This window comes from Delphinus delphis, chromosome 5 (genome assembly GCF_949987515.2).
Source record: "Delphinus delphis chromosome 5, mDelDel1.2, whole genome shotgun sequence".
NCBI classification, from domain to species: domain Eukaryota; kingdom Metazoa; phylum Chordata; class Mammalia; order Artiodactyla; family Delphinidae; genus Delphinus; species Delphinus delphis.
In genome coordinates, this window is record NC_082687.1 from 103,233,355 (window position 1) to 103,245,737 (window position 12,383).

Sequence of the window (12,383 nt, forward strand, 5' to 3'; positions counted from 1 at the left end):
AATGGTTAGTCATCTTTCTTTTCAGAGAAACCAAAAAGCCGAAACAAAATAAAATAAAAAGAAGTTTGCACCCTTCACTGACAATGAACACCAGTGTTTCTCTCTCCTTTAAGAAATGATCTAGGGCTTCCCTGGTGGTGCAGTGGTTGAGAGTCCGCCTGCCGATGCAGGGGACACGGGTTCGTGCCCCGGTCCGGGAAGATCCCACATGCCGCGGAGCGGCTGGGCCCGTGAGCCATGGCCACTGAGCCTGTGTGTCCGGAGCCTGTGCTCCGCAACGGGAGAGGCCACAAGAGTGAGAGGCCCGCGTACCGCAAAAAAAAAAAAAAAAAAGAAAAGAAATGATCTTATAATCATAATGGTCATCATCACGCAGTATTTAGGGTGTGCTCTGTTGAGAGCTGGACTCAGCTCATCCTCACAGCCACCCCAGGGTGGAGCATTGCCCTCACCTCCCATGTCACGGATGAGCAAAGGGAGTCATGGGTGCTGAATGCCTTGCCCAGGTGACCCGCCTAGAAAGCAGTGTTCTGGAGGCCAAATCTGGGCAGTTTGGGTCCTGAGCCACGTTCCTGACCACTCACATCACCACCTTTGGAAAGAAAAAAAGCAACCCAATCTCTTTGCGCAGCTAAGTCTTTACCAGCAGTCAAGGTCATCGGTAATGAACTTGTCTCCTGCTCCGTGCTGGGCCCCCAGAGGCTGGCGCCGCAAAGAGGAGGGGAGTCAGGGCTGGGCCTGGCCTGGACACAGCACGTGATCTCAGAAGGAAGCTTCAGGGGAACGTGAGAGCAAATCACATCTTAGCTGCTTGCTGGTAAATCGACTTTCCCCTCAGCCACCTCTCAAAGGCATTTTAGGGAAACTGACCGCGTCTGTGGCCCTTCTGAATTTAGTTAGTCTCTTTTGCAAGTAGCCCTAGAAGCTCGTGCCTGGCCAAGTGGGCCACCCCAGGGGTCACCTGGGCCCGGACTTCATGTCAAAACCGGCTGGAAGCTTTCAGAAGTGTCAATCCCTGGACCCCTCCCAAACCAAGTGGAGGGAGTCTCTGGGCCTGGGGACCAGGCATCACAGTCATTGAAAACTCCTCTGGGTGTCTCTAATGTGCGGCCATGGCTGGAATCCTGACCCAGACCACATTCCTCTCCAGGCAGATGGAGAGACTGGGGCCTGGAGATGCTGAGGGCTAACTCAAGGGCCCATGGGGCCTGGTGGTTTTCTTCTTTAAAATTTTTACATTTATTTTTATTTTTGGCTGCGTTGGGTCTTCGTCGCTGTGCCCGGGCTTTTCTCTAGTTGCCGCGGGCGGAGTCTACTCTTCGCTGCAGTGCGCGGGCTTTTTATTGCCGTGGCTTCTCTTGTTGCAGAGCACGGGTTCTAGGCACTCAGGCTTCAATAGTTCTGGCGCACAGCCTCAGTAGTTTTGGCTTGCAGGCTCTAGAGTGCAGGCTCAGTAGTTGTGGTGCACGGGCTTAGTTGCTCCGCAGCATATGGGATCTTCCCGGACCAGGGCTCAAACCCATGTCCCCTGCATTGGAAGGCGGATTCTTAACCACTGCGCCACCAGGGAAGCCCTGGCCTGGTGGTTTTCAAAGAGAACTTGTTAATACGGCCTCTGTCGGAACAGATAATAGTCTGTGTTTCTCAGGTGAGGACGTTGCCAGTGAGCTGCAGGGCGGGGCTGATGGCAGCTCTCAGGGCTCCTCTTTCTCGTTCGGGTCCCTTGGCTGTGCCCTTTCCGGAGCTGGAGGTGCTGCTGCCGACTCTGGGGCCTATTTTCAGCTCAGAGGAAGCCCTAGCTCTTCAAGTTAGCAGATCTAGTGTGCAGTTTTGGTGGATATCGCAGCTCAGGCAGGTTCTGGAAGTCTGGCTGGGCTAACTGGGGATGACACATCAAGTCTGCCCTGCTCACTCCTCATAAGTTGTGGACTGAGGCAGGTGCAGATGGGGTAGGGGTGGGGGGCACATCCCTTCTTGGGGGGGCTTATCTGCCTCAGTGCCTCCAGCAGCCCTACTGAGCCCCTGCCAGGCGGCTGGGTTCAGGACGTTCCCTGGAACATTCCCTGGGGACAAGCCACAGAAGCATGGACAGTGAGGATGGCTGCTCTGTCTCCAAGAGCCTCCTTTGTATCTTTCCTGAAACCAGGGTCAGTGAACACAGCGCTGAGCGGAAGCCCCTTTGCAGGGTTTACTGCTGTGAGCAAGACGGGGACACTGCTTGGTGCTCAGGGGACTCCAGAAGGACCACAGCAGGTGAAATCGCTGCTGGAATGGAGGTGGGTAGAGAAGGAATGCTCACGCCCTAGTTATCATCATGTGTTGCAGAGCTGTTAGAAGCTTGGCCACGGAGCCAGCCTTACCAGTTCGCTTCCCGCCTCTGCACTCACTGCACTGTGATCATGGGCAAATCAGTTAACCTCTCTGTTTCCACGTCTATAAAGAGGCATGATAATAATATCTACTTCACAGCCTTGGTTGTGATGATGGAGTGAGTTGATGTGTGCAAAATGCTTCTAAAACAGCCTGGAGCATTATAAGCACTTATGTGTTAGCTGCTGTCTTAATCCATTCAGGCTGCTATAAAAAGTAGCATAGGCTGGGTAGCTTATAAACCACAGAAATGTACTGCTTGCAATTCTGGAGGCTGGAGGCCCAAGATCAGGATGCCAGCATGATCGTGTTCTGCTTAGAGCCCTCTTCCAGCTTGCAGACTTCCAACTTCTCTCTGTGTCCTCACAGGGCAGAAGAGGTGAGGGAGCTCTCTGAGGCTTCTTTAATCAGGGCGCTAATCCTGTTCGTGAGGGTCCCACCCTCATGACCTAAACACCTCCCAAAGGCTCCACCTCCTAATACCATCATATTGGGGGTTAGGGCTTCAACATATGAATTTGCAGGGGTACAAACACTCAGTCTATAACAGTTGTGACCATTGTTTCAGCTTGTGTGATGAGGGCAGGAGAATAAATAGTGAATTTGAGTTTTAATTGCAGGTACTATGATAGTAGAGCAAAAGTAAACAACTTTGTTCTGATCAGCAAGAAAGATGTGATGTTAGTTCTGCAGGTGAGTAAAAATTGGTCCCTTTGGGCAGAGGCTGAACCACTAGGAAGTCTCGGTTTGTGCCCCATGACCACGAGTGACCCTTGGACCACAAGTCAGGGTAACTGTGGGATGTGGCCTGCTGATTTGGCTGATACCTCTAGCCCTGGGCTAGCTGCTGGGGTGGGGGTCAAAAGGACCCCATCCATCCATTTATGGTCTCTTCCGTCTTGGGAGGATCCCAGGAGAAGAGTGGGGCTGTGAGATTGCTTGCTGTAGAGTAGGTGATGGAGGTAAGTAGTCTCCTGTACTTACTCTTCAGGCAGTTCTGCATTGCTCAGTACTGCCTGGGTAAGGGGATTCTTTGGGGTCTTAGAGAGAAACCAAGGGCTCATCCCAGTTGAGCAGTGAGCTGGGGAAATAAAATATGACTCCCATGGACACATGGAGCCCTGGGATACATGCCATCTGGGAAATATACATACATACATACATGTACATATATGTATGTACATACATACATACATATATACATACATACGTGTGTGTCTGTGTAATGTATATGAAGGTACGTGTCTTCACGTGCACACACAGGGAAAGGGATGAATGCCGTAAGACGGTGCAGATAAAGTGGAATGTGGGTTAGAGGTTGCTTCCAGCTGATGGAAACTGCTGAAGCCTTCGAGGAAGAAGTTGCTTTTGAGGCAGCGTCCAAGGGCGGGAGGGTTTAGGTGTGGCGTAAGCTGTGAGAAGGACATGGGGTGGGGAAAGGCAGCATGTGTCTCTCGAGGAGCCATAGGGTTGGGTGTGTTGGCAGGTGGGGCTGGAGATGGAGGAGCAGGAGGGAGAACTGGAGAGGGTGGCAAAGGCTACCAACGCTGAGTTTAGGAATTTGGACTTTTCCCTGCAGATAACAGTGAGATAGATTCAAGAACTATTTTTGCACACTGGAGTGATATAAAAAGTGCTGCTCTTTGAAAGAAAGAGCAGTCTGTTGGCTGGTACAGAGAGGTGAGAAAATGGGGACGGGGGAGCTGGTCTGAGGGTGCTGGTGGTGGAAGGCGGAGAAGAGCTCAGCTCCTCCATCAGACACAAAAGGCAACTGAGCAGCTCTCTGATCCCACTTGGACGTCCCTGTAGGAACCGGTAACTGGAGCAGCGATAGCCCAGCCCTTGATCCCCAGCGCACTGGTTTCTGCAAAGGGCGGAAGTGACAGGAACCCAGAGAAAATGCAAATAGAAAGATCTCAGGGTGACTGCCCAGCTCAGACATGAGCACTGTCGGAAGACAAATGAATAACCTTGTGGGTTGGAGTAATGCACGTCTGGTCCCTGAGTGCCTAGAGACTGGCTTTTATTAAGTTAGTTCAACTCAACACTCATCCATCCACATCTTCCAGGTGCTTCGTCCTGTGCTGGGTGTTGGGGAAACGCAGGGGACAAGACAAGAGTCCTTGGCCTCAAGGAACTTATAGTCTGGGGGCCGGGGTGAGGGGAATGAACCCACAAAAGGACTGGCACTGCACATGACGGGTAACTCCATAGAAGAGGTCACAGGGGGAGAGTTCTGACTTACACATCACTTTCCTGGCTCACGCGTGGACTGTTGGCACTTGAGGGCAGGAGCAGGGCTGTCTGCCAGCGCCAGTACCCGCGGCAGTTCCGGGCACAGGGTGGATCTATCATGTGTTTATTGAATGGAGGGAGGGATGGATACACAGGAGCTGAAGGTGTGGAGGGACCCAGGGAGTTTGGTGGTCATCAGTCTCCACGCTCCAAGTAACACGCCCCTCACAAGCTCTTAATTGGTTATGTTTTCTCACTGAGTCTCTAAACGACCCCCTGAAGGCAGGAGGATAGAGTTTCATCTCACACCATGCGTCTCTCCTGGCTGCCCTAAATTTTAATCAGTCCTAATCATTATCAACATGTTCATAGCACTTTAGCATTTCCAAACCACTCTCCACACATTATTCTCCCTGGGATCTCATGCAACTCTGAAGGGCTGGACAATGATCAACTTTACCAAGGGTGTTCGTGATTTTCCGTGTCACGGGAGAGAAGGGAAGCGATGTTTTACCTGTGTCCTCATGCGCTGCTTGCCTTCCACATGCTGTTATTATCTTTTCTTTTACACATGTAGCTTATTTAATTATCTCAGCAACAATGCCAGGCAATTATAATTCCTATTTTGCACATGAGAAACTGATATTCAGAGAAGTCAAGCATTGTCCCCAAGGGTGCACAGCAAGCGAGTTGGGATTCAAACCTGGTTCTGTCTGATTCCAAGTCTAGAAATAATGACAACAAACATGACGAGGATGATGATGATGATGATGGTGGTGGTGGTGGGCGTTTGCTGAGTGCTAACTCTGGGCCAAGCACTGAGCCTGGCACGTCATGCGTTTTATTAAATTAATAGTCAATTTAATACTCACTGAGTATTAACTTAATACTCAACACTACTTTAATACTCCTGACAATCCCATAGGGTAGCTACTATTGTTATCCGTGGTGCTTCTTTCACCGGGTCAGATGCACTGCGTATTGTGTATTTCAGGGAAGGTGATGGGGGCCATTACCTGATGCTTCACAGGCATTGAGTAGCTCCAGGTTAAATGCTTTGTGCTACCAATTTAGGGCTCAGTATGCAGCACAGCGACAATGTATGGAAAATAGAAATGAACCGGACATCGGGAGACTTCCTCCCAAGAAGCATAAATGAAATGTACCTTTAGACTTGATAGGATTTGAATTTTGTTTTAAAATGCTTATTCTCATGGACCCTAAAAAGGATGACTTCAGCTCTGAAGAATGAAGATTTTTCTAAGAATTCAAGATGGACTAGGCAGCCTGGGGCAATACTGAGCTCCCTGTTGCCAGAGATGTCCAGGTAAAAGGGGGAAAAAGCTAAACATCCAGGATATAACCGTTCTGTGCTGGGGCGGGCAGGGGGTGGGGTCGGTCTCTCCACAGAAAGGGGAGCACCAAAGCAAGTAAACAGGTGTATAAATATTTACAAGGCAGTGAGGAAGAGAAGGGCATCCCTGGGAGCTGGAGCAGGCCAGGGGCTGTCAGTGGCTGGTGCCGGCAGCTGGCAACACTCACAGCCCGGGTGTCCTCCGCCTTGGTGGAGGTGAATTCCACCTTGCGGAACATCAATATCAGACCAGGCCTCTCTGGGCCTGAGATGAAGTGAGACCCAAAACAAGAACATTCTGCTACCTTCCTTAAGAACAGGCTAAACAGGGTAGGTGCAAAGCACAGAAATGACCAAACACCCCCTATGCTGGCTGCCTTTATTTCCTACGGCTGCTCCAACAAATTACCGCAAACATAGTGCCTTGACACAACACTACTGTGTTCTCCTACTGTTCTGAAGGTCAGAAGCCTGAAATGGGCCTCAGTGGCTAAAATTAAGTGTCTGCAGGGATGTGTTCCATCCTGGAGGCTCCAGGGGAGAACCCATTCCCTTGCCTTTTCCAGCTCCTAAAAGCTGCCACATTCCTTGGCTTGTGGCCCCTTCCTCCATCTTCAAAGCCAGCCATGGTGGGTTGAGTCCTTCTCATTCTGTCTCACTCTGACACGTGTATTCTTCTGCCTTCCTTGTCTACATTTAAGGACCTCGAGATGACACTGGGCCCGCCTGGATAACCCAGGGTGGCCTCTGTATCCGAAGGTCAGCTGATTTGCCACGTTCGTTCCCCTTGCCGTGGACCATAATACGTTCACAGGTGCTGGGACGTGTTTGGGGAACATTATTCTGCCTGCACACTGGCTAATATGAGTGAGGGCTGTTGCTCCACCAGTGCATCTGTGCCTTTGCTCAATCGAGGCTTCCCTGCTTTGAGATGAGATTTAACGCGACGCCCAGTTGCAGGATGAGCCCTGCTTCCTGACAGCATCCAATGCAGAACAAAGCCCTTCCTCCCTGAAACCTGCCCCAATCCACGTCCTAGAAGCCCACATCTTGCAATCAGGCCTCTCTAGCATGTTCTAACTGGACGCCCCACATTCCCAGTGGTGTGTGTCCTTTCATCTCACCAAGCAACGGACCCAACTTGGTCAGCGGCTGGGGAGTTCTTGGTGGTCTTTGGTGGGAACCCTTGGGACAGCTGGGGTGAGAGGATGGAGTGTGCATGGCCGTGGAGGCAGAGGCTGGAGTGGCCAGCTCGGCATGCGGCAGGGTTAAGAAGAAAGTTCCAGGAGGCCATGACTTTCCAGCTAAGTATAAATGGAAAGAAGGAGCTTCTGGATGAGAAGCCCAAGGCGGAGAAACTGTGCTGCAGAGGCTGGGGGCACACCGGTGGGTGCTCGTGGGTTTGGTAGGGTCTGGAGTTTCAGGGGGGCTATGATGACGAGCCAGGGGCTGCACAGCTCCTCGGCAGCCCAACGGTGGAGATTAATTGTCACTCCTTTGTGATAGAGGAGGAAATGGCCTCCGAGGGTCACAGGACCCAGGGCCAGTAAGAGGGGCATGTGGGAAAGGCGAGCAAGAACCCACCGCAGGGCCTAAAGGGGCGTCCACCAGCACGAGGGCAGGCCCTGGCCCCCAAACCACAGCCCATCTGACTGGCCGGGTCTCCTCCCTCAGGGAGGAAAGGCAGAGGCTGCGTCCAGCCAGCAATCTGGAACCAGAGGTTCTGTGTAAACGTGAGGTGGGAGGCAGGGACGGGGGTGTCCGCTTGCCACAGTTTAAACAGCGTCAGAGGGGCAGCGTTACCGATGAGGATAACACGCCCCCCCCCACCCCGCCCCGCTTTAGACCCGCTTGAGTTTCAGTTGCTGTGGGTCATCTGAGCAGGATTAGGAAGGAGGCTGATGAAGGAACAGGAAGGTTGTAAGGTCCGGAGGGAGGTCTGGGCTGGAGCCAGACGCCAGGCCAAGGAGCATACCCTGGGGAAGAGAGCATCAGCGGGCAGGAAGAGGCTGGGGATTCCACAGGCAGGAAGGAGAGCGGGAGAGGGCGGCGCCCAGGCCCAGGGAGAGAATTCTGCACAGAGTGGGCTGAGAGATCAAGTACACAAAGACCAGCAGGTGGCCTCGGAGCTGCCCAGATGGAGACCTGGGGGCAGTGGTGTCTGATGAGTGGAGCAGGGAGCAGCGTGGGGTGGGCAGCAGCCGGGCAGAGTGAGTGGAGGGCTGGGTGAGCCAGGAAGCGGAGGAGCTGCAAACACAGACTGGGGAGCGGCAGAGAGGACACGCGGAGGAAAGCAGGGACTTGTCAGTTTGGTCTGTGCTTAGCCTGAGGCAAAAAACCAGGGGTTTGGGGGTGCTTGACAGGAACAGCTGATGGCGGGCATTCTAAGAGGAGGCACAGGGCAGGGGCAGAAGTGGCAGAGAGGGAGCCCCCTTCCTTTGGAACTGCAAGAAAATGAAGTATATTGGGGAGGGGTGTTGGTGACCTCCAAGACTCAGGGTCCCATATTCTTTGTGGAGAACTATTCCAGGCAGAGAGGGTCTGGGGAGCACAGGGGATTGTGTAGGAAGTGGTCACCATTTCTTCTGCAGCCTGAGAGCTAGAATATACACAAACTTGACCCAAAGCCACAGGGCCAGGCAGGCCAATGGTCACCCCGTGGGGTGGGCTGTAACCACGGAGGTTCTGGAAGGGCCGAGTGACCCCCGTAGGCAACCAGTCTGTCACTGGAAACATTAACAGAAGGGTGGCTGCATCAGAGACGGGTCCCTCTCCTAGGCATCCCCAAATTGGGTTTCTATGGCAACCTGCCTCCGACCTGCATATCCCTCAAACATTTAGCTCCAGCAAAGCACTTTCTGAGCATGGGCTCTGCACTCTCAGAGACAAGGAGGTGTGGTCTCGGCCCTGGAAAGCCGTGGTCTTGTCGGGGAGGCTGGAGAGAGACAGACACTCCACCTGGGTTTAGGATGAGGACGGCGCTGGGGAAACTGAGGCCAACTCCGGACTCGTCCTCGGGAACCAGGGATGACTTCCAGAGGTGGCAATACCTAATAAGAGTTGAAAGTGAGCTGGAGCTAGTGAGGCAAAGGAAGCTGGGGCCTGAGGGAGCTGGGAAGAGTGGCAGCCCAGGGAAAGTTCTCAGCAATACAGAGAAGAACTTGAAGAGGAGACAGGGAAGATGGTAAGGTGATGGTGTGGTGGTGGTGACGTGGGCCTCAAGGAAACTTTCCCTTTACTGTATGTATGTATTTCTGTCAGGTTTACACTTTTATAAGGAACCTGTATTAATTTGGTAACTTAAATATTCATAAGAGTCAAAAAATGGGAACCTCCCAAATGCCCATCAACTGATGACTGGATAAGCCAAGGGTGGCATAGCCACACAGTGGATTATTATCCAGCCATAAAGAGGAAGGAAGTGCTGATGCTACAACGTGGATGAACCTTGAAACCACGTGCTGAGTGAAGGAAGCCGGACACGAAAGGCCAAATACGCTATGATTCCATTTACGTGAATTGTCCGGAAGAGGCGAATCCACAGAGACAGTAAGATGGATGGTTACCGGGAGCTGGGAGGGGAGGGAATGGGGATTGTCTGCTTACTGGGTATGGAGTTTGTTTCCTGGATGTTGAAAATGTTCTGAAATCAGAGAGCGTTGTTGGCTGTTCAATATTGGGAATGCACTAAAAGCCACTGAATTGTAAACATTAAAATGATTAGAAAGATGAATTTTACATTATTTACCTCCATTAAAAAAAAAAAAAAGGATGACCCAGCAGAGCACCTGTACCCTTTGACCTGGAGACCACATGTCTGATCCAGAGGAAGAGCTAAATAAGTTGATTGAAATAAACCAGTTTAGGGACTTCCCTGGTGGTCCAGCGGTAAAGAATCCAACTTCCAATGCAGGGGATGCGGGTTCGATCCCTGGGTGGGGAACTGAGATCCCACATGCCTCAGGGCAACTAAGCCCGCAAGCCACAACTACTAAGCTCACGCACCTCAGTGAGAGAGCCTGCGTGCCACTAACTACAGAGCCCACGTGCCCTGGAGCCCGCGCACCACAACTAGAGAGAGAAAACCTGCATGTCGCAACTAGAGAGAAGCCGGTGAGCCACAACAAAGAGCCCACGCCACAACGAAAGATCCCTCAGGCCTCCACTAAGACCCGACACAGCCAAAAAAATAAAGAAAATAAATAAATTTAAAAAAAGAAATAAACTAATTTATAAGTAGAAAATGTCACACACCCACACCCCATGACCATTCATTCCCTGTTTCCCACCCTGCCAGGATGCCTGCTCACGGGCCTTAAGAAGAACCACAGTGCTTCCATTGTCCATTCAGGTTCACTCATTTACCCACTCATTCATTCAGTAAGTATTTTACGGGCGCTTTCCGTGTGCCCACATTTGAGGTGAAATGCATGGCGGTGCCGCCCTCTCAGATCTCAGCTGTGGAGGGGAAGGCAGCTCAGGAGCCAATGCACATGGTCAATGGCCATGAGCGCTGTGAAGCCACCCAGGAGGGTCAGGGGTGGGGAGAGGACTGGTGTGCAGCCTCTCTTGCAGCCAGCTGTGCCTCGGAGCCAAAGGACAGGTCATTCAGAGGTGACTTGGTAACAGGGCCTCAAAAGCAGGTCTCGTGGCAACAGATGAGTTGGCTGCACGTGTCTAGGGTCACCATTGGGCCTCCCGTGCCTCAAGGGCCGGGAGTCCCTCCAGACCCTGTCGCCTTCTCCAGCCCATCACTGACCACGCCCCCCTGCAGCCACACTCAACGCCTCGCTGTTGTTCTAGCTTCTGGCCCTTGTCCATTTTGTTTCCTTTGCCTAGAACTTTCCTGCTTTCTACGCCTGCCCTCTGCCTGGTAACTTTTCCGATCTTCGTGTTTCAGCTTAGACGTGGCCTCCTCCAGGAAGCCTTCCTCAACTATACTGCCGATCCAGGGTCAGGCACCACCTCTGGCTCTCAGCACTGATCACACAGCGTCACTATTGTTTGATTTCAGCCGTGTGTCCCTGAATGGACCCTGAGCTCTGCCAGGACCAGAGACCTGACTGTTATCTCTGTGACCCAGTTCCAGCTAGGTGAAGAGGTCTGCAAATATGGAACGAAATTAATACACAGAACTTGCAATATTAAGGAACATAAGGTTTATAGTCTTCTATTATGAACATTAAATGTTCATAATACACCTGATAATTTCATTGAGATAGAGCTTATTAAGTCAAAAGTAGAAATAAAAATCTTTCACAAAATTTCCCTGAACAATGTGTCTTAATTCATTTCATATTCATTGAGTGAAGGAATAAGAACTGCAGAGTATTTAATCTTACAAGGTCAAAGACAAAAGCAGTAAACAATAAACAAAGCTCTTTGGCAGGTGGGCTGGCTCTCTCTCCCTTTCATAGACACACACACACACACACACACACACACGCGCGTGCGCATACACACACACACACACGCGGACAGCTACCTGAGACAGCAGCAGTTCTCAGTCACCAGGGAGTGCAGGGAGCCTATGATAAAGTACCTTTGTTTGTTCTCACTGGGAGCTGTAGGGAAGCAGCCGGCAGGTCCACGGGGACAGGACAAAAATGGAGAAGGTGAGATTCTCCATGAGCTTCTGGAGGAAGAAGGGTGGGCATAGCATTAACTGGAGGCAAAAACACCCCGCACCTCCCAGTGATAAAACATCTCCCAGGGGCTATGAGCTGTTCTTACCACGGAGGACACCTCCTGTCATTTCCAAAGGGGCAGTGACTTCTGACATACAATTCCTAAGAGTGACACCTCCAAATTAATATGTCAAAATGCTTTTTTAAAATTTCTTTTTCCCTACTCTATAATTTTTATGTGCATCTTAGTGCTTTTTGGGAAAATAGATAAAAAACAAAGGTATTTGGGGAAATAAACACAAAAAATTAGTCAGCTTCCCAGAAAATACATTTGTGTGTGTTTTCAACAGAATCAAGATTATAAAATTTCACAAGCATTCTGACTTAGCATTATAAGATTTCCTCAAAGCATAATGTTTGTAGCAGCTGTTGTAAACAGCTGTAAATCTGCCGTTTTATCTTTGTATACCCACCTCCTACCCCTGTCCTTGGTACACAGTAGGCACTTAATAAGTATCGCTATGTGTCGCAGGAAGGCTAAATGGCCAATATTTCATTGATGGGATACACTGCCATTTACTTAACCATTTCCTGCCGTTGGACGTTGAGGTTGTTTCTACAGACCGGCTGCTATAAATCATTCTGTGATAAATTGTGCATATTATATCTGTGTGTCAATGATCAACCAAGTAGAGAATCCCCTAAAAGGGGTTTACTCAGTCAAAGGGTGTGAATAATTTTCAGGCTGCTGGCTCATCTGCCAGCAGACATTTTTTTCAAGCCAATATCTGCCTTAT